The sequence below is a fragment of the Triticum dicoccoides genome, chromosome 4A (assembly GCF_002162155.2).
Source record: "Triticum dicoccoides isolate Atlit2015 ecotype Zavitan chromosome 4A, WEW_v2.0, whole genome shotgun sequence".
NCBI lineage: Eukaryota > Viridiplantae > Streptophyta > Magnoliopsida > Poales > Poaceae > Triticum > Triticum dicoccoides.
This window is the reverse complement of record NC_041386.1, coordinates 268798205-268821217: the sequence shown is the minus strand read 5'-3', so window position 1 is coordinate 268821217 and position 23013 is coordinate 268798205.

The following is a 23013-nucleotide window of genomic DNA, read 5'->3' as shown; positions in this document are numbered from 1 at the left end:
CCCCGGGACGAAGTAGTTTATTTTGCTATGCTCGTAGACGGGTTTTGGGTTTAGTGAAATTCATAAGCAAGATGTGAGAGTCAATGATGATGACAACCCCATGAACTACAATGATCAAGAAGGACTTCGGAAAATCACTACTGGGTGGAGGACGGTTGACGGGCACCCTGGAGCACCCAGTGGTGGCCGGGATGCATGGAGAAGCGCCATGACATCCTGCGGAAAGCTTCACCCAGCCACGAAGAGAAGGATGGATGCCCCATGACCGGAAGCTTACCTGTGCAGCCGCAAGCCATTATGGGCTCTGGCTGGGTTGACCCTAGTAGTGACGCTGGCTGGACGGTACTACGAGATGTAGAAGAACGGTAGGATTGGATGGGTACCGGCAGTAGCCAGAAGAACTCTTCGGAAGACCCTGTTTCATTCGTCCCGTCTTCAAACACCATGAAGTGCGAAGACTTTAAAAGGAGGGAATGATTCTTGCGGGGAAAGTGCGCAAACCTCTGCAGAGTTTAAAGATCTAATCGATTAGCCGTGTCCCCGGTTACGGACATTTGAGCCTCTGGAACTTGGAAGTATTCGGAATTCTCAACACTGAAACTAATGATTTAATTTGAGGGGTTTATGACTTAATAATTTGGGAACGAGATATTGGTTGGCGGAACCATCTCAATAACTACCAACAATTTGTAGTAATTTGCAAACAAGTCCACTGTAGTAGGATAAAATTGGCTTTACGCAAAATGATGAAACTTAGAACTCCACAGCCAAAATGCATATAGTGTAGTAACTTTATTATTGTTATTCTTCATGACTTGCCAGCTTATTCCAAAAGCTGACCTACATGGCTGCAACGTCTTATGTTGCAGAGGTATATTCCGATCAGGAGTGAGGCTACGCTCCGCGGTTGGCGATTGCCCTTTGGAGTCGGATGGACTCGCTTTACCTTCGACGCTTCCGCAGCATTAGTAGTTTATTTCTCATGAGTTGGCCTTGAGCCGAATTTATTCCCTTGTAATAAAGACTCTATATGAGAATCGTGTAATAAAATTCAGGTGTGATTGAACTTTGATTACTTTATCGATGTACTGTGAGTACCAGCATGATCTTGGGATGGTACAGACACAGAGATTTGACCGATTTTGGGTCAGGTCGCTACACTCCTCCAATGGACGGACGCCATCTGGCCCACCGAGGAGCAGACACATGTTTCCTCCAGCCAATGATGATTTTAAACATGGGAAATGCCCATTGGTCCGGGCTGTTAACGGATTATCGGATCCAAACCAGAACTCGATAGCTTAACGGTGACCCGTTACGGTGGATGCCACCTGTTGATCACCCTTGACGAAAGCACTTCTATGAAATGTGATTTATCGTCATGGAAGTGGACACTTCCGTGATGATAATTTTGGTAATGTCATGGAAGTGGACACTTCCGGTATGACTATCTTGATTCTATCATAAAATCGTCATGGATGTACATGCATGTCAAAAAATGTGACCTACTGTGACGAACACGTATCATCACGGAAGTGTATTCTTTTTGTAGTGGATGGTATCCTCCTTTGAATGATTTGAGTGGCTTGACTTGGCACGTGTTCACACATGTAGTTGAAACAAACTCAACATTTCCACCATGATATTTATGTTCATGGTGACTTATATCCTACTCATGCTTGCATTCAATGTTGATTAATCTCAATGCATGTTTATGACTATTGTCGCTCTCTAGTTGGTCGCTTCCCAGTCTCTTTCTAGCCTTCAGTTGTATTAAGCAGGAATACTACTTGTGCATCCACTTCCTTAAACCCCAAAGTTGTTCCATATGAGTCCACCATACCTACCTATGGGCCAGTTCTTTTCAGCGATTCTCCTAGAATCACCCCCTCCCCAGCTTCTCCCAGAATCGCCACTTCATATTATTTTTACAATCCTATCTAGTTAAGGTATAATTAGCTAGGATTGTAAAAAACATATAGAGTGGTGATTCTAGGAGAAGCTGGGGAGGGGTTGATTCTGGTAGAATCGCCCAAAAGAACTGACCCTATATACAGTATCTACCTGTCATTCCAATTAAATTGCATGTGCCAACCTCTAAACCATCAAATAATAATCTATTTTGTATGCTTGAATAGCTCATGTATCAACTAGAGCTATCAATATCTTCCATGCTAGGTGGGTTATTCTCACGATGAGTGGAATCCGCTCATAATTCACAAGAAAATGGCTGGTAACCGGGATGCCCAGTCCCATGCTCAAACAAATCAAATCAAAATAATTGCAAACAAACCTGCCCCAGGACTGTTGTTAGTTGGACAGTACATGTTGTTTCAGACCAGCCGTGGAGTGTGCTTGTTGGTGGTGGGGGAGTATAAACTTTACCATTCTGTTTCCGAACCGCCTATAATGTATGTAGCATGAAAGATACCGAGATCTCTTAGTTGTTATGTTGACAACGAAAGCATACCGCCCAAAATATTATTCCTCCGTATTTCAATACTCGAGCTCTGGCACCTCTACAAATCCCTACTTCCCTCTGCGAAGGGCCTATCTATCTACTTTTATTGCTGACTCATTATCCTCTTATAAAAAGCACCAGTTAGAGAGCACCACTGTCATTTGTATGCATTGTTATTAATTTATATTGAGTATGACCGTGACTGGATCTCTTTTATCATGATTTACAATGTCTAGTTAGTCCTTGATCTTCACGGGCGCTCTGCATTTATGTTTTGTAGTCTTAGAAAGGGCTAGCGAGATACCATCTTGTTATATCATATCATGATTGTTTTGATAAAAGTGTTGGCATCCGAGATTTAATATTATTGCTCGTTAGTTGATTATGCCATTGATATGAGTAAACATGAGACCCAAATGTTATTGTGAATATGGTTAGTTCATAATCTTTGCTGACAGCTTGAATGTTGGCATTACATATTTGCAACAACAAGATCAAACAGAGTTTGTAAACGTTTTTTATTTATCACTTTCAGTTTTTCAACTGAATTGCTTGAGGACAAGCAAAGGTTTAAGCTTGGGGGAGTTGATACGTCTCCAACGTATCTACATTTCCAAACACTTTTGCCCGTGTTTTGGACTCTAACTTGCATGATTTTAATGGAACTAACCCGGACTAACGTTGTTTTCAGCAGAATTGTCATGGTGTTATTTTTGTGCAGAATAAAAAGTTCTCAGAATGATCTAAAACTTCACGGAGATAACTTTTGGAATTAATAAAAAAATATTGGCAAAAGATCAGCACCAGGGGGCCCACACCCTATCCACATGGTTGGGGGCGCATCCTCCGACCTTGTGGGCCCCCTGGACCTCCACCGACCTCAAATCCAACTCCATGTATTCACTTTCTGGGAGAAAAAATCAGAGAGAAGGATTCATCGTGTTTTATGATATAGAGCCGCTGCCAAGCCCTCTTATTCCTCAAGAGGGCAGATCTGGAGTCCGTTTTGGGCTCCAGAGAGGGGAATCCGTCACCATCGTCATCATCAACCATCCTCCATCACCAATTTCATGATGCTCACCGCTGTTCGTGAGTAATTCCATCATAGGCTTGCTGGACCGTGATGGGTTGAATGAGATTTACCATGTAATCGAGTTAGTTTTGTTAGGGTTTGATCCCTAGTATCCACTATGTTCTAAGATTGATGTTGCTATGACTATGCTATGTTTAATGCTTTTCACTAGGCCCCAAGTGCCATGATTTCAGATCTGAACCTATTATGTTTTCATGAATATATTTGTGTTCTTGATCCGATATTGCAAGTTATAGTCACCTACTACATGTTATGATCCGGTAACCCCGGAGTAACAATAGTCGGGACCACTCCCTGTGATGACCGTAGTTTGAGGACTTCATGTATTCAATAAGTACTAATGCTTTGGTCTCGTACTCTTTTAAAAGGAGGCCTTAATATCCCTTAGTTTCCAATAGGACCCCGCTGCCACGGGAGGGTAGGACAAAAGATGTCATGCAAGTTCTTTTACATAAGCACGTATGACAATATTCGGAATACATGCCTACATTATATTGATGAACTTGAGCTAGTTCTATGTCACCCTATGTTATAACCGTTGCATGATGAATGCCATCTGACATAATTATCCATCATGGATCCATTGCCTACGAGCTTTTCACATATTGATCTTTGCTTAGTTACTTTTTCGTTGCCACTGTTACGATTGCTACAAAACTGCTACTATTACTTTTGCCACCATTACTATTACTTCCATACTACTTTGCTACTAAATACTTTGATGCAGATATGAAGTCTTTCAGGTGTGGTTGAATTGAAAACTCAGCTGCTAATACTCAAGCATATTCTTTGGCTCCCCTGGTGTCGAATCAATAAATTTGGGTTGAATACTCTACCCTCGAAAACTATGGTGATCTCTTATACTTGTGGGTTTCAGGAGACTGAGTCAATCTACCAGCTTTAAGATGGTAGGCTTGGGGGCTATTCCAATGGCAACGGTATTCCAGACCCCTATGAGTCGTCGTGCCAAGCCTCCATCTTCATGGGAGGGACGGCGCCGGCTCTCAATTCTATGCGACGGGAGCAACAACAACGACTGACCCTCTGGCGGTCGGCTCAGCCAGACCTCTAGCTCAAATTCTATCTGAGCTGATGACCACCCTGACGACCTTGCTAGCAACTGAGGTACTGCCGAAAATAAGGCAGAGCGCAATGCGGAGATTACGAAGCTTCAGGAGTGGATGACCAAGGGCCCGGAGGATATCAATGCTGACAACACATGGACAACCAACTTGTAGGCTCAGATTAATGCAGAGGCGGAGCGTCTGAAGATGGAATCTTAGTGTCTAAACCATGAGCACAACACTTCCAGTGCAGTTCATCAGCGGAGATACCAGAGCCGTTTACCTCTGAGTTTCAAACCTGCACGTTTGATCAACACGCCAGGTGTAGGCCCAAATACTCCATGAGCGCCGATTATACCCCAATTAACCTCTAATGCACCGGGGAGTAGAGTAGCAGCGCAACTGCTCCAGCCAGGGCCGGCCCGAAGGGAGGAGCCGGTACCCGACCCTCATCTTGTTCAGACACCCCCACCACATTTTCCGACACCGCAGGGTCACTTATCCGACCAGTGGATAACATGGTGGTAGCGGCAACCCGGCTTACTGCGATATCTATCACGCGTGAGTCACCAGTCGCAGTTGAAATCCAGAACGCCATTGACCTATAGCAGACGCGTGAGTCAGCATCATGTACATTCAACACCACTGCCGTGTCGTAGCTAGAGCGAGCATGTTGAGTCACCGGCGGTTTCAAGTAGTGAACGACGTCGTAACCCAACCCACGATAACCCACCCTACAATTCGAAGACTAATTCTCAGACGATTGTGGACAGTGCAAGGGCCCGTCGCAAGGCAGAGGCAGCAAACCAGGGGGCTTATCAGCCACACCCGGTCGTTCCTTCAAGTTCGGTGGGAGCCGGGTCAAGTACCAGAACCAGTGGAGTGCCGTGCCTAGTGCCGGCTTTATCTAATGAGCACATGCCTAAAGTTTTAAGGGTCCTCGCAATGTAACCAACTACATGGTGGATCTCCCTCCAGAGGCTTGGATTGAGAGCTACGAGCTAGCGATGGATATGTTGTATGTCACTGGTGCGGTATGTGCCAAGTGCTTCACTATGATGTTGGAGGGGACGGCTCACACATGGTTGAAGAACCTGCCCCCCAATTCTATCAGCACCTGGGCAGAGTTGAAGGAGCGCTTCATCAAGTATTTTCAAGGAACTTGCAGGCAGCCTATGACAATTGTTGATTTGCAGCACTATGTCTAGCATGAGCATGAGTTGGCCCATCATTGGGCTCAACGGGTTGTGATTATCCACTCTTCGGATAACATCTAGGCGGCTCAAGCTGTGTTGCTCTTGAAAAACAATTGTCAATTTCAGCCTTTTATGCAGAAGCTTGGGCGGCTTAAGCGCAAGTGCATGGATATGGGAAAACCTCATGGATGTACTTACCAGATATGTTGATCCTGACGGTACGAAGGATCCTAGCTTGATGATGATTATTATGGCAAGGGCAAGAAAATGGCAGTGGAAAGAGTCAGCAATAGAATGCCCCCGCTCAAAATGGCAATCATCATAACCATGGTAATGGTGGAAAACACGGACACCCTGATGGCGGGTCATATTTAGTGGCTAACAACAATACATTGTACAAAAATCAGCATCGCAATGGGAAGCAGCCTTATAATGGAGGGAAGGCCAATAATTATGAGGAAGTCCTTAAAGGGCCATGTCCTAAACACAGTTATCCTAACAAGCCATCTAGTCATGCTTGGATGGATTGCTATATCATGTGGGAGTACAAGTCGTTTCATTAGCACCATGGTAACGGTAATGGGCCGCCCGGCGGGTTAGGCTCCGAAGGTTTTCAGGGAGCCGGCTTTGGAGGTGGCAGCTCAAATTCTAGCTATCAAGGCCAAGGGAATCATGGTGGTCATAGACAGCTTTCTGGTCAACGTAACCAGTAGCAGCATAATCAATCAGGATATCAGAGTAATCCTAAGCAGCTAAAAAGTGACCAAGACGATGTTCTCACTACGAGCACTTGCAAGCGCGACCGAAAGATCCGTAAACGGGCAGTCGATGTGGATGAGCCGGCGGTGACATGCTATTTGAGGTGGTCTGAGCACACGATCACTTGGATCCAAGCGGATCACCCACCCCGAGTTGACAATCCGGGTCATCTGGCCCTGGTGGTGGCCCCTCAAGTGGGTGGTTATAAGTTCACCAAGGTAATTATGGATGGTGGCAATAGCATTAACATATTGTATTATGACACTTTTCGATTGATGATTCTGATAGAGAAGGACCTTAGTTCGTGTTCTACGGTATTTCACAGAGTTGTGCCTGGCAAGTCGGCTTACCTTATCAGAAAGATTGCTCTAGAAGTTGCTTTTGGTCATGAATATAATTACAGAGCAGAGACACTATCATTTGAGGTGGTGAAGATCAAGAGTCCTTATCAAGTGCTATTTGGACGGCCGGCTTATGCTAAATTCATGGATCCTTTTTGTTATATATATATATATATATATATATATATATATATATATATGTAGCTTAAGATGCACTGGCCACAAGGGACAATCACAGTTCACGGAATTCACAAGACAGCCCTGGAATGTGAAGAGGGAGATGCTACTTATGCAGAGTCGGCATGTCCTATTGATGAGCTAAAGTTTTATAAACATAACATTGATCAGGCTGATATGACCCCTCTGAAGAATCCCACTACTGAGAAGGACCCTCTACTCAAGTGGAAGTCGGCAAAGTATGCGCAGAAAGTGGATTTTGTCCCTAGTGATTCTTCCTAGCTGTTCATGATACGTCCATTTTGCATCATGCTTTTATGTTGAGATTTATTGCATTATGGGTTGTTATTACACATTATGGTACAATACTTATGCCTTTTCTCTCTTATTTTACAACATTTACATAAAGAGGGAGAATACCGACAACTAGAGTTCTGGACCAGAAAGGAGCAAATCTGAGAGACCTATTCTGCAAAACTCCAAAAGTCCTGAAATTTTATGAAGAATTATTTTGGAATATATAAATAATATTGGGCGAAGAAAATACCAGAGGGGAACCACTAGGGGGACAAGCCTAGGGGGCGCCCCGAGGGCTTATGGGCGCCCTGGCAGGTCCCCGGTGCCCATCTTCTGCTACATGAAGCGTTTTGACCTGGAAAAAATATGGAGGAAGCTTTTGGGACAAAGCGTCGCCATCTCGAGGCGGAACTTGGGCAGTGGCAATCTAGGGCTCCAACGGAGTTGTTTTGTCGGGGAAACTTCCCTCTAGGAGGGGGAAAATCGAAGCCATTGTCATCACCAATGATCCTCTCATCGAGAGGGGGTTAATCTCCATCAACATATTAACCAGCACCATCTCCATTCAAACCCTAGTCCATCTCTTGTATTCAATCTTTGTCTCAAAACTTCAGATTGGCACATGTGGGTTTCTAGTAGTTTTGGTTACTCCTTGTAGTTGATTCTAGTTGGTTTATTCGGTGAAAGACCAGATGTTCATATCCTTAATGATATTCAATACCCCTCTGATCTTGAACATGAATATGATTTGTGAGTAGTTATGTTTGTTCCTGAGGACATGGGACAAGTGTCGTTATAAGTAATCATGTGAATTTGGTATTCGTTCGATATTTGATGATATGTATGTTGTCTTTCCTCTAGTGGTCTTTTGTGAACATCGACTACATGACACTTCACCATGATTTTGGCTGAGAGGAAGGCATTGGGAAGTGATAAGTAGATGATGGGTTGCTAGAGTGAAAAAAGTGTAAACACTAGTTTATGTGTTGCTTCATAAGGGGCTGATTTGGATCCAGATGTTTCATGCTATGGTTAGATTTATCTTAATTATTATTTCGTAGTTGTGGATGCTTGCGAGAGGGTTAATCATAAGTGGGAGGCTTGTCGAAGTAAGGACAGCAACGAAGCATCGGTCCACCCACATATCAAATTATCAAAGTAATGAACGCGAATCATATGAGCATGATGAAAATTAACTTGACTATAATTTCTATGGGTCCTCGGGAGCACTGTGCTTTATATAAGAGTTCGTCCAGGCTTATCCTTTGCTACAAAAGTATTGGGACACCATGCTGCACCATTAATTACACTGGTTACTTGTTACCCATTACAAACTATCCTATCATCAAACTATCTGTTACCAATAATTTCAGTGCTTGCAGAAAATACCTTGCTGAAAATCGCTTGCCATTTCCTTCTGCTCCTCATTGGGTTCGACACTCTTACTTATTGAAAGGACTATGATAGATCCCCTATACTTTTTGGTCATCCGGACTCTTTTCTGGCGCCGTTACCGGGGAGTGAAGTGCCTTTGGCGAGTGGAATTGGTAAGGAAAAAAATATATTATGTGCTAAAATTTATTGCCACTTGTCACTATGGAAAATCATCCTTTGAGGGGTTTGTTCGGGGTATCTTCACCTCGACCGGAAGAATGAAGATTTGCTCCTCCACCTACTGCACCTATTGAAAATATTTATTATGAAATTCCTTCTTGTATGATAGATAAACTGCTAGCTAATCCTTATGCAGGAGATGGAACACTACATCCAGATATGCATCTAATCTATGTGAATGAAGTTTGTGAATTATTTAGGATTGCCGGTTTGCCCGAGGATTAGGTCAAGAAGAAAGTCTTCCCTTTATCATTGAAGGGAAAGTCATTGACATGGTATAGGCTATGTGAAGATATTGGATCTTGGAACTACAACCGATTGAAATTGGAATTTCATCAGAAGTGTTATTCTATGCATTTACTTCACGTGATCAGAATTATATATATAATGTTTGGCCTCGTGAAGGAGAAAGTATCACTCAACCTTGGTGGAGGCTTAAGTCCATGTTATATTCATGCCCCAATCATGGTCTCTCAAGAGAAATTATTATTCAGAATTTTTAAGCTCGGTGTCGGTGTCAAAACCGGCGGATCTCGGGTAGGGGGTCCCGAACTGTGCGTCTAGGCCAGATGGTAACAGTGGGCAGGGGACACAATGTTTTACACAGGTTCGGGCCCTCTTGATGGAGGTAAAACCCTACATCCTGCATACACAGGTTCGGACACAATGTATATGTCATATGACGAGGTGGCTTTCCAGTGCCCTATAGGCGTTGGTTCATATTCGTCTCCTACATCGTCGGGCATACCGTCGATGTCTTCGGAGTCGAAGTCGATCATGTCGTTTAAATCATCGACAGTGGCTACGAAGTGGGTGGTGGGTGGGCGCCAAATTTCGTCGTCCGCATCCCAATCCTGTTGGCCATAGTCCGGCCAGGGCTCCGCTGACAAAGAGAGAGACCTTAGTGAATTTAGAATGTCTCTGAAGGGCGAGTGCTGAAAGATATCCACGGCGGTGAATTCCATGATCGGCGCCCAATCGGATTCGATTGGCAGGGGCGCGGATGGTTCGGAGTCCGGAAAAGAGTCCAGCACCTCAGAATCATGGGCTGCGCAGAGGGTTAGGCTAGTGTTCGGCTCGATCACCGTTGAGACTGCAGCCCCTGAGGCGGTGTCTAACCACCCATCCTCGGTTGGCGCAGTGGGCTCCGAGCTAAGGGTCGGAGCTGATGCGGGCGCGGCCTCTGGGGTACTGTTCGGCGGCAGAGCTAGGTCATACCCATCGTGACAGTGCAGCGCGCCCGGCTGTGGCTCGAATCCGTCGAAGATCAAGTCTCCGCGGATGTCGGCCGTGTAGTTCAAACTTCCAATTCTGACCTAATGGCCAGGGGCGTAGCTTTCAATCTGCTCCAGATGGCCAAGCGAATTAGCCCGCAGTGCAAAGCCGCCGAATACGAAGATCTGTCCGGGGAGAAAAGTCTCACCATCGACCGCATCGCTATTGATGATAGTAGGAGCCATCAAGCCTAACGGCGACGACATAGAGGAACTCTCAATGAAAGCACCAATGTCGGTGTCAAAACCGGCGGATCTAGGGTAGGGGGTCCCGAACTATGCGTCTAGGCCGGATGGTAACAGGAGGCAGGGGACACAATGTTTTACCCAGGTTCGGGCCCTCTTGATGGAGGTAAAACCCTACGTCCTGCTTGATTAATATTGATGATATGGGTAGTACAAGAGTAGATCTACCACGATATCGAGGAGGCTAAACCCTAGAAGCTAGCCTATGGTATGATTGTATGTTGTGGTTGTTGTCCTACGGACTAAACCCTTCGGTTTATATAGACACCGGAGAGGGTTAGGGTTACACAAGGTCGGTTACAAAGGAGGAGATATCCATATCCGTATTGCCTAGCTTGCCTTCCACGCCAAGTAGAGTCCCATCCGGACACGAGACGAAGTCTTCAATCTTGTATCTTCATAGTCTAACAGTCCGACCAATAGAGATAGTCCGGTAGTCCGGAGACCCCCTAATCTAGGACTCCCTCAGTAGCCCCTGAACCAGGCATCAATGACGATGAGTCCAGCATGCAGTATTGTCTTCGGCATTGCAAGGCGGGTTCCTTCTCCGAATACATCACAGAAGAATTTGAACACGAGGATAGTGTCCGACCGTGCAAAATAAGTTCCACATACCACCGTAGAGAGAATAATATTTTCGCATATCTAGTTTGTTGGCTTGTTTTGGCAGCATGACGTTATGTCATGGCCTGGTGATTATTCGAACCGTTTTTCTTCAACCAGCTCCACACATAACGCGAGGCGGTTTCTTGACACGTCTTGTCAAAGCAGAGATCGTGTCCCCTTATTACGGGATTCTCATCAATACGGGCGTGGGTAACCGAACCGCACCATCAATTACGGCGCTTGGGGGATAAGCGAGTTTTACCAGGCAAGTGGGGACGCTTAGCTTCGTCCACCCATATAAAGGGATAAGGGTTCACCTTTCTATCCACGCTTTCTTCCTCCTTTGCTCATCCGTTTTCGCACACTCGAGCTCTAGCGCCCAAGTCCACACTTCCCACCTCAACCTTATCCAACCATGTCCGGAGCGGGAGGCAGGTGGATGGTCTCCACCGTCACGGAGGGAGACATCAAGAAGCTGCATGGAGCCGGATACTTAGCCGCGAACATCGCGCATCGGCTGCCCGCTGCAGGGCAGATCGTCCCTACCCCGGTACCTCACAAGAGGGTAGTCTTCCTTCAGCACTTCCTCCGTGGACTAGGGTTTTCCCTCCATCCATTCGTCCGTGGTCTCATGTTTTACTACGGGCTGAACTTTCATGATCTGGCCCCAAACTTCATCCTCAACATTTCGGCGTTCATCGTCGTGTGTGAGGCTTTCCTCCGCATCCGGACCCACTTCGGCCTGTTGTTAAAGACCATCAATATCAAGACGAAGGTGGTACGAGGCCAACAGGCAGAATGCGGCGGAGCCATGGTGGGCAAGATGCCCAACATCATATGGCTCAAAGGCTCCTTCGTGGAGACAATAAAGGGATGGCCATCAGCGTGGTTCTACATCACCGAGCCATGCGATGCCAAATGGGCAGCAGCCCCCGAGTTTCGATCCGGATTCCCTACATGGCTCACTTCCTGGAAAGAGAAGGGCTTGTCATGGGATTCGTCGCTGGAGCTGCATGGACTCCAGAAATGTATCCGAAGTATGGCGAGCAAGAAGCTCAAGCTTGTCAACATAGTCCAAGTTATACTCATCCGTCGGATCCTCCCGTGTCAACAACGGGATTTTACCTTGTGGGAGTTCGACCCGGCCCGGCACTAGACTCTGAGTGGGCTCTTTGATACGATGCACAAGGACGTCTGGAAGGTGCTGTTCAAGGGCGCCGAGGTCCCTCCTTCTCTCGCCGAGGACCGCGGACTAAGCGCAAAGCGCCTAGCGTGTTCGGTGAGTTCAATACGTCCCGTAGGACATTTATTTTCCCTAGCTTAATTATGTGTGGGATCTAATCTCCATGCCTTTGACAGGAATGGGTGGAGACGTCAGGGCAGATTAACTGCCCGGCCCCTTTGCCCGAAGATACTGCAGGCGCTCTCCTGATGGAGATGCTGACTCCGGCTCCTTACAAGGTGCTGGAGAAGACCAAGAAGGCCAAGGGAACCCGAAAGAGTTCCCGGTGCCAGGTGTTATCGGACTCATCGTCTGATAACTCTGCGGCACACTCCGCCCCTGAAGATGAGGAGGAAGAAGAAGATGCTCCCCCACCGGCTGGGGGAGACAAGAAAAGGAAGGCCGCCCCAACTGGGGAGGCCAACGGGTCCAAGAAGGGAAGGACTCTTCTTCTGGACAGTTCCACCGCCACCGACGAAGGCGAAGACGAGTGGTTGCCCAGGGACAAGCCCCCGGGGAGATCGTAAGTATTCGGATACAAGAGTAACTCATGGAATTCCTTTGTTGCACTATCTTCCCTAATGCCGAACATAATTATGCAGGCCGCCACGAGCTAGTATCGATGTATCATCGGACGGCTCCCTGGGCTCGTCGGACATGGATAGTGATCCAGTCCCGACCGCCACCTCCCCTCATCCTGCCGACGACGCCGAGGTGTTGTCTCAAGAGGCTCCGGATCGAGGGGAGACAGTCCCGGAGGCGCCTCAAGGCAACCTTCCGGACTCCTGGAGCCGAGGGGACGGGGCCCCTGAGAGCTCCGAGTTCGGCCCTCAGCCGAACACCACACCGGAACCTCCAGCGGTTCTAGGCTCGGGTAGGCGGCCTCCTTCTAGGAGGGGCAAGACGCTTGTGCCAGTGACATATGTCCATCCAGAGACGCCGGACAATCTGCTGGAAGCTCTTCGCAGTGCTTCCATCGATGAGGAGCACTGTACTGTTATGAGTGCGGTGGTCCAGAAGGTTCAGTCCGCCAAGAGTGGGTTGACTGAAGCCTATGCCAGCCTTCTAACAGGCTTTGAGGTAAGTGTTTCAAAATGTAGTAGAAATATTACTGCATAGACAGTAGCCCCTGATGTTGTCTTTGGTGTTCACAAAGAAAAGCCAAGCAGAGGATCAAATAATATCGCAGGAGTCTAATATAATTATGTCAATATGCATATGCAGGCTTCACTGCTGGCGTCCACTGTACTGACTGCGGAGGTCATCGTACTGAAGCAAGACCTCGAGGGGTCCAGGAAAGAGCTCGGCCTTGTCAAGAGGCAACTCGAGGAGAACAAGGGTAAGTAATACCCTGTCTATGTATATATAAAAGAGGACGCCATTGCAAAATGACAGGATCATCGTATGTTTGCCAGGGGCCACGACCGAGGTGGCGACCCTGAAGCAAGCGCTAACCAAGGCCGAAGATAAAGCAGCCAAGGAGCGCACCGAGCAAGAGAAGCACGAGGCTCGGGTGGGCAAGGTGCAGCAAGACCTCCAGGCTCTCGTGGCGAAGCACGAGGCGTTGGAGCTTGACTCAAAGACGCGGGAGTCTGAGCTTGCCGCGGCCCTCGAGAGTGCAAAAAGTGCCAAGGCCGAAGCCCAAAAGGCCCTCCAATAGATCGACGCAATGAAGAAGATAGCGGCGGGTAAGGCTTTCTATATTCAAAGTAAGCATGTAAAAGTAAATTACTGATTACTTACCCGAATCCGGAGCTCTCCAGGAGCATTCGCAGATTTTCCCTGCAGTGTGTCCGATGCCGCACAATTTTAGCAGGCCGAGGATGGAAGCTCAACGGAGAAGCTGTTCTGGTCTCAGTATGCTGAGGCCGAACACCCGGTGCCAATGAGCGACCAACTGAAGAAGATGGTCGAGCTACATAAGGCGGCCGACCGGGCCATGAAGAGCTTTATAGTCCGGCTGTGGCCTGGCGACGCCCTTCCGAACAGCTTCTTCGGCCTGGTGAGGTGGCTTGTGGATGCCTGCCCGCGGCTGGAGGCCGTCAAGCAATCTGTCTGCATTGAGGATGCACGTCGGGATTTCGCCCATGTGAAATTGCAGTGGGTTAAGCTGGACGCCGTGAAGCTAATCAAGGAGGGGCCGCCGGAGGGCAAGGAGCACCACCACCACGAGATGTACTACGAGGGTGTTCTGCCGGGTGCCCGTCTCATCGCGGATGAGTGTTCAAAAGATGTAATATTTGAATCAAACTTGCTCGTTTTATCCTGTGTTTATGAAAACTTGTTTCATATGCGCTATGCAACGCTTGTTTGAATTTAAAATATTACCTTCTGTTTGGCTGTTTATCCAATCTGAGAGATGGCTAGTCCTCGGCTTCTGCCCCCATGCCACGAGTGCTGGGGTGTTCGGGATAAATCTAAGCACTCTTGTTCCCATGTTTGGGTCCTTCGAGGGAGGTGCTCAGCACAGTGAACAAGGCAACCGGACTAATAATGCTTTATCACTCTCTCTGAGCCATAGAATTCTATAATTTTAAATTTCGGCAAAGCCCCTGGTATTTGGAAGGCCGAATTTGGGGCGCGATACACGCCTTTAAGCCGTACACGGCCGGCCCCTCGCTCTAAGCGGCATAAGTCTTTAGGGACTCGAAAACCTTGCCGAACAGCGACCAGTCTCTCGCCTTATCATGACAGTCAGTTTTAGCTTTCTCTACTGAGGTGCTAAACCCAGCAGAACCGGGGCACAATCGCAGTAGTTCTCCTAGCGCTACCTTAGCCGATAGAGCGGAACGTAAGGTACCAAAACATAGGAGCCGGGCAAACCCAACATTTGACCAAAGATATGATTCGGAGCTGATGCATATAATGCTATAAGTTCGGGGTGCCGCACTTGTGAAAGTGTTCGGACTTTTCACACCGTATTGTGGGGTACGTAAGCGCCTGGTGTATTGGTCGTACCAAAGTGTATGGTTGCAAGGTGTCATTAATGAACACACACACACATATATATATATAATAAGAATGCAATAATAGGCGTAATGTCATGCATTGTTTAAAAAATTGCGTTAAGGCAGAGTGATACAGATAGCGCGATAAGCAAAGAGTAGGACTATGTCCCTTCCAAGGGTAAGATGAGGAATGATATTAAATCGAATATTTCGCTCGTTACTGTAATCCACCTGGGAATTCTCTGGTATAACGTAGTTATCTGCCTCCTTGGTTGCTGCATCATGTGTTCGGCAATAGTGCTCCCGGATAGTGTTTCCAGAGATTAAGGTCCTGAAAAAAAGAAAAATAACCAAACGGTAAGCCCCTAGTGCAGTTTAAGCCGCATCTTGGGGCGTGTCGCAGTTGTGCCCCCCTCCCCATCTGTGCCCATGGTATTTTTAATGCGTAATTATGTATGCGCGGCACGAGTTTCGTCGTTGGGCTGGGCTTGGGGTGGCCGCCGCATTGCTACGCGAGCTCCGATTGCGCCAGGCGGTCTATTTGCCGATTGCTCCGAGCGCGCTTGAAGGTGTCCGGGCGTGAAGCGCCGAACTGGTTGATTGCCTTGAGAGGCTGCTTTGCGCTTCTGCTGCGAGGGCTACGGTGTGCTCCTCTATTCGGAGAGAGCGCTCTGTGTTTCCATTGACTATAATAACTCCGCGAGGTCCTGGCATCTTGAGCTTGAGGTATGCATAATGCGGTACCGCATTGAATCTAGCAAATGCGGTTCGCCCGAGCAGCGCATGATCACCACTATTGAACGGGACTATATCGAAGATTAACTCTTTGCTTCGGAAGTTATCCGGGGATCCGAAGACCACTTCCAGTGTAATTGAGCCTGTGCAATGGGCCTCTACACCTGGAATGACGCCTTTAAAGGTCGTTTTTGTGGGTTTGATCCTTGAGGGGTCTATACCCATTTTATGCACTGTGTCCTGATAAAGCAGGTTTAGGCTGCTGTCGCCATCCATAAGAACTCGAGTGAGGTGAAATCCATCAATGATTGGGTCTAGGACCAGTGCGGCGAATCCGCCATGACGGATACTAGTGGGGTGGTCCCTGCGATCGAAGGTGATCGGACAGGAGGACCAAGGGTTGAACTTTGGGGCGACTCGCTCCAACGCATATACGTCCCTAAGCGCATTCTTCCGCTCCCTCTTGGGGATGTGGGTTGCGTATATCATGTTCACCGTCTGCACTTGCGGGGGAAACCTCTTCTGTCATCCAGTGTGCGGCTTCCGGGGCTCCTCCTCGTCATCGCTATGCGGCCCCTTGTCCTTGTTTTCAGCAATTAACTTGCCGGCCTGCTTGAACACCCAACAATCCCTGTTGGTGTGATTAGCTGGCTTGTCTGGGGTGCCGTGTATTTGACACGAGCGATCGAGTATACGGTCCAAGCTGGACGGACCCGGCATACTTTGTTTGAATGGCTTTTTCCGCTGACCGGGTTTAGAGCCTTTGAATCCGCCATTGACTGTCGTATCCTCAGTATTTTCGCTGTTAATGAGGCGCTTATGTTTGTTGCGACGTGACCTGCTATTGCCGTCCTTGGTATCCGGGGTACCATGGTTCTTTGATATGTTATTACTGCGAGCCAGCCAGCTGTCTTCTCCCGCACAAAAGCGGGTCATGAGTGTCGTGATAGCTGCCATAGATTTTGGCTTTTCCTGACCAAGGTGCCGGCTAGCCACTTGTCTCGGATGTTGTGTTTGAAAGCCGCTAAGGCCTCTGCATCTAGACAATCGACGATATGATTTTTCTTTGTAAAGAACCGAGTCCAGAATTGCCTGGCCGACTCTTCTGGCTGCTGAATTACGTGGCTCAAGTCATCGGCGTCTGGTGGTCGAACATAAGTGCCCTAAATGCGGCTTCCAGATCTTCCCAACAGCTAATGGAGTCCGCTAGCAAGCTGTAAGCCCATGCCGTGTTGGTCCTTTGAGCTTTAGTGGGAGGTATTTGATGTGGAATAGGAAATCCTCAATCCATACTACGGGATCTGTTGTGCCATCGTATGATTCAATATTTACAGGTTTGAAACCTTCTAGGAACTTAATGTAGGTGACCATGTCTTGCTATACAACTCTCGTTTAAGATTTTTTTCCAGGAAAGCTTCTATCTGAATGGGAAGGACCTTACATTGTTGAGGAAGTTTATGATTCCGGTGCCATCAAGATGAACAACACCAAGGGCTCCAATCTAAAGGTGGTAAACGGGCAAAGAATCAAAAATTATATCTTAGGCACTCCCATAAATGTTGAAACCAATATTATTAATACCAGAAGACTGGAGGAGTACATAAGGGAACCTTAACAGAATGTTCCAGACTCCTGAAAAGGAATAGGTATGTGATACGGTAAGTAAACCGACTCCGAAATCTTTGCAATAGCAATTTGACTCTATTTTGGAATATCTAAAAAATTAGGAAAAAAAATCCGAAAATTGCACGAGGAGGCGACAAGCCTTGGGGGCGCGCCCTACCCCCCTAAATGCGCCTCCCAGGGTTATGGCCACCTCGTGTGCCCTTCGGACTCTGTTTTCTTGTGGAATTCTTCTTTTGGTCGGTAAAAATTCATTATATAATCTTTCAAAGGTTTTGACCACCGTACCATGGCAATATCCTCTATTCTTGTTTTGAGCCGTTTTTCTGACAGATCTAGATTGTCATGACGTCCCCAAGCACTCTGAAGGACAAGTTCCTTGAGGATAACATCAACCTCTATCTTGCGGAGGTGCTGCAACACCCTCAAACCATTGAGATGCGTGAGGGGGTGCTGCACATCCACGATGTTTAAGGGCCAAGGAAGACCGGAAGCGTGGATACTAGGCTCAAAGCAATGGAGCAGCAAGTCTTCAAGTGCTAAGGGATGGTGGAACACGGACTTAGCGCCAATCACTCCATGATCACGGAATTTACCTGTGACAACAAGTTGGACACCAAGAACATCAAAGAGGACATCTTCAAGATTCATGGGAAAATTGAGCATCTCCAAGCCCAGATGTATGACCTGCAAAACCAAAACTATGAGTGTGAATATAGATTTAAGAGGATGAGTTTGGCTGTAGATTTGAGGATCCCAGAGACTCGTTCATCCTTTTACGATGGTGAACCTATTCCTTGGAAGACAGAGGATAAGCTTCCTACATCATCAACCTCACCACCACCATCACCTCCAAAGGAGGAGACATGAGTATATCGTATCACCATCATTTCTTTACCTTTATCGTTTTTCTTAGTTCAATCTTTTGGTTATATCTTGATCTAGTAGAATAAAAGTTTTTAGTATGATTTAGTGTGTGAGTTTTTGCTTTGTGATCTATATATGTAATCGAGTCCGTGAGTTATATAATAAAGATTAGTTTTGAGTTGAGGGATATGCTTTCTTACTTTGATCTTGAAGAAAAGAAAAATAAAAAAATAAGGAAAAAAATATAAAAAAAGTAAAAAATATTATATAATGATATTATGGAGAGTGATGACTTCACATATAAAGAGTGTGATGAATAAAATTTGTTGAGGTTACAAACTTAGTTTTGGTCATTATTGCAACTAATAGGAAGTAATAAAGAAAGAGAGGTTTCACATATAAATACACTATCTTGGACACCTTTTGTGATTGTGGGCACTCATTAAAATATTACACACTAAAAAGTTGATGTTGGACAAGGAAGACAACATAATGGGTTATGTTTTCTTATATCCAAATAGAAGTTATACTCTCATGGATCCTCCAACATGTTGAGCTTGCTTCTCATCCCTTGCTAGTCACATCTTTTGCACCAAGCAAACATACTAATTGTTGATCCAAACATCCTTTAACCCAGTTCTGCCATGAGAGTCCACCATACCTACCTATGGATTGATTAAGATCCTTCAAGTAAGTTGTCATCGGTGCAAGCAATAAAAATTGCTCTCTAAATATGTATGATCTTTTAATGTGAAGAAAATAAGCTTTATACGAACTTTTGATATGGAAGAAATAAAAGTGACAGACTGCATAATAAAGTTCTTTATCACAAGCAGCATTATAAAGTGACATTCTTTTGCATTAATATTTTGTGCATCCAACCATAAGAGCGCATGACAACCCTTGCTTCCCTCTGCGAAGGGCCTATATTTTACTTTTACCCTTTACCTTTATACAGGAGTCATGGTAATCGTCACCTTTCCTTTTTACACTTTTTCTTATTGGCAAGCACTATGTGTTGGGGAAAGATCCAGACATATATATCCACTCGGATTTAGGTTATCATAAATTATTATTCTTGACATTACCCTTGAGGTAAAAGGTTGGCAGGCGAAACTGAGCCCCTATCTTTCTCTGTGTCCGATTGAGGTTTTGATCGCATAAGTATCGCGTGAGTGTTAGGAATTATGAAAGACTAAAAGATGGTTGAGTATGTGGGCTTGCTATTAAAAGCACTTGTATTGACTCTTTCCGATATTATGATAAATTGTAATTGCTTTAATGACTGAGATCAAGTTTGCTGGTTTTCAATAAAGTTTTTGATTCATACTTTACCTTGTGAAAGAATTGTTATTTTAGCAAAGAAATTATTTGACAATATATGTTGATGTTCTAAAGATGATCATGATGCCCTCATGTTCGTATTTTATTTTATCGACACCTCTATCTCTAAACATGTGGACATGATTATCGATTTAGGCTTTCACTAGAGGACAAGCAAGGTCTAAGCTTGGGGGAATTGATACGTCCATTTTGCATCATGATTTTATGTTGATATTTATTGCATTATGGGCTATTATTACACATTATGGTACAATACTTATGCCTTTTCTCTATTATGTTACAAGATGTACATAAAGAGGCAGAATGCGGATAGCTGGAATTTTGTACTCGAAATGACCAAATCTGAGAGACCTATTCTGCACATCTCCAAAAGTCCAGAAAATTTATGGAGAATTATTTTGGAATGTATAAGAAATATTGGGCGATGAAAATACCAGAGGGGACCCACCAGGTGGCCACAAGCCTAGGGGCGCGCCCTACCCCCCTAGGCGTGTCCCTATGTCTTGTGGGCGCCCTGGCAGGTCCCCAGTGCCCATCTTCTACTATATGAAGCATTTTTACCTAGAAAAAAAATAAGGAGGAACCTTTTGGGACAAAGCGCTACTATCTCGAGGCGAACCTTGGCAGAAGCAATCTAGGGCTCCGATGGAGCTGTTCTGCCGGGGATAGTTCCCTCCGGGAGGGGAAAATCGAAGCCATCATCATCACCAATGATCCTATCATCGAGAGGGGGTCAATCTACATCAAAATCTTCACCAGCACCATCTCCTCTCAAACCCTAGTTCATCTCTTGTATTCATTCTTTGTCTCATAACCTCAGATTGGTACCTATGTGTTGCTACTAGTGTTGATTACTCCTTGTAGTTGATGCTAGTTAGTTTATTCGGTGGAAGATCATATGTTCAGATACTTAATGATATTCAATACCCCTCTGATCTTGAACATGAACATGCTTTGTGAGTAGTTACATTTGTTCCCGAGGACATGGGAGAAGTCTTGTTATAAGTAATCATGTGAATTTGGTATTCGTTCGATATTTTGATGAGATGTATGTTGTTGTTTATCCTCTAGTGGTGTTATGTGAATGTCGATTACATGAAACTTCACCATGATTTGTGCCTATATGATGGGTTGCTAGAGTGACAAAAGCTTCAACCCTAGTTTATGTGTTGCTTCGTAAGGGGCTGATTTGGACCCACATGTTTCATGCTATGGTTAGATTTATCTTAATTCTTCTTTCAAAGTTGCGGATGCTTGCGAGAGGGGTTAATCATAAGAGGGAGGCTTGTCCAAGTAAGGACAGCACCCAAGCACCGGTCCACCCACATATCAAATTATCAAAGTAAGGAACACGAATCATATGAGCATGATGAAAACTAACATGACAATAATTCCCATGTGTCCTCGGGTGTGTTTTGCTTTATATAAGAGTTCGTCCAGGCATATCCTTTGCTACAAAAAGGATTGGTCCCCCTTGCTGCACCATTATTACACTTGTTTTTTTGACTATGTACTGCAAGGCAACAGCCACACAGTCTTTTATTAAACCACAGAGCCAAAGTGTACAAAGTTACAAAATTAAGAGAGAGGAGGAGAGAGTAATACTTACAAAAGAAATGATTAGGGTAAGGAAGCTATCCAAGAAATTAGACTATTCCTATATTTACATTTGATTATATGTGCTAAAAGAGAAATGTCATGCAAAAAATTCCTCCTCCATGCCCTGAAAGAAGGTGATTCATTCCTGAAGATCTTCCCATTTCTTTGTGTCCAAATATTCCAAGTGGCAGTGAACACTACCTCAGAGAAAAAAGGATGTCCAAAATCCCTCCTAGCATCAGAAGCCATGTCATAAGTGGTCTGGTTTGGTTGAGGATTCCATGAAATACCCAGGTAGTTCCAGATACGCTGGCTAAAATTGCAAGCGAAGAAGAGATGGGTTCTGTCCTCATGTGATGCCAAGTGACATAGAACACAAGTGTCATCCTAGATAATCCAATGCCGTAGCTCCATCATGTCTCTAGTGTTTAGGTGATCGATCAAAAGGAGCCACCCAAAAACCTTAAACTTCAGAGTACAAGAACATCTCCAAATCCACCTGAATATGGGATCAACCACTGTGTCCGAAAAGCATGACAAGTAATAAATCCTAGACTGGTAGTCCCCAGACTTGGAAGGCCATTTCCAGACATCATTTTACCCATCTTGAAGATTAACCATAGTAAGCAACGCCTGAAGTTTATTAAACTCCTCAAAGGCCTGAGCAGACAGTGGCAGATGGATATTGTCAGTTGGGTCTGGTAGCTCCAGAATATCCTTGACTGTTACTTGTTACTTGTTACCCGTTATATACTATCCTATCATAAAACTATCTGTTACCGATAATTTGAGTGCCTGCGGAAAAAACCTTGCTAAAAACCTCTTGTCATTTCCTTCTGATCCTCATTGGGTTCGACACTCTGACTTATCAAAAGGACTATGATAGATCCCCTATACTTGTGGGTTATCAATTCACCACAGGGACTAGGATGGATCCCAAATAGAAAAGTGCGCTCATCGAGTTCATCCGTGAGAATGGGGACATCTTTGCATGAAAACTTTCTGACATGCCAGGTGTACCGAGAGAATTCGTTGAGCACCACCTTAATGTGGATCCTAAGATGAAACCTGTCCAACAGTTCCTTCGTCATTTTAACGAGGAGAGGCATAAGGCTATAGGAGAAGATGTGTCCCGGCTTTTAGCTGTCGGGTTCATCATTGAAGTTTTTGACACTCAGTGGCTAGCTAACCCTGTTCTTGTGCTCAAGAAGAACGGAACTTGGCCTATGTGTGTTGATTACAAAGATCTTAGCAATGCTTGTCCAGCTGACCCGTTTGCTCTACCCCGCATCGACTAGATCATTGATGCCACCGCAGGTTGTGAGAGTCTATGTTTCCTCGATGCTTATTCTAGTTATCATCAGATCAAGATGGCAATTGAGGACCAGGAGAAAACAACATTCATCATGCCTTTTGGAGCTTTGCATTATGTGTCTATGCCTTTCAGGTTCAAGAGTTGACAGGCGATTATCAGTGCTGTGTTCAGAATTGCATTAATGGGCAGATTTGATGTAAAGTTCATGATTATGTGGACGACATTGTGGTTC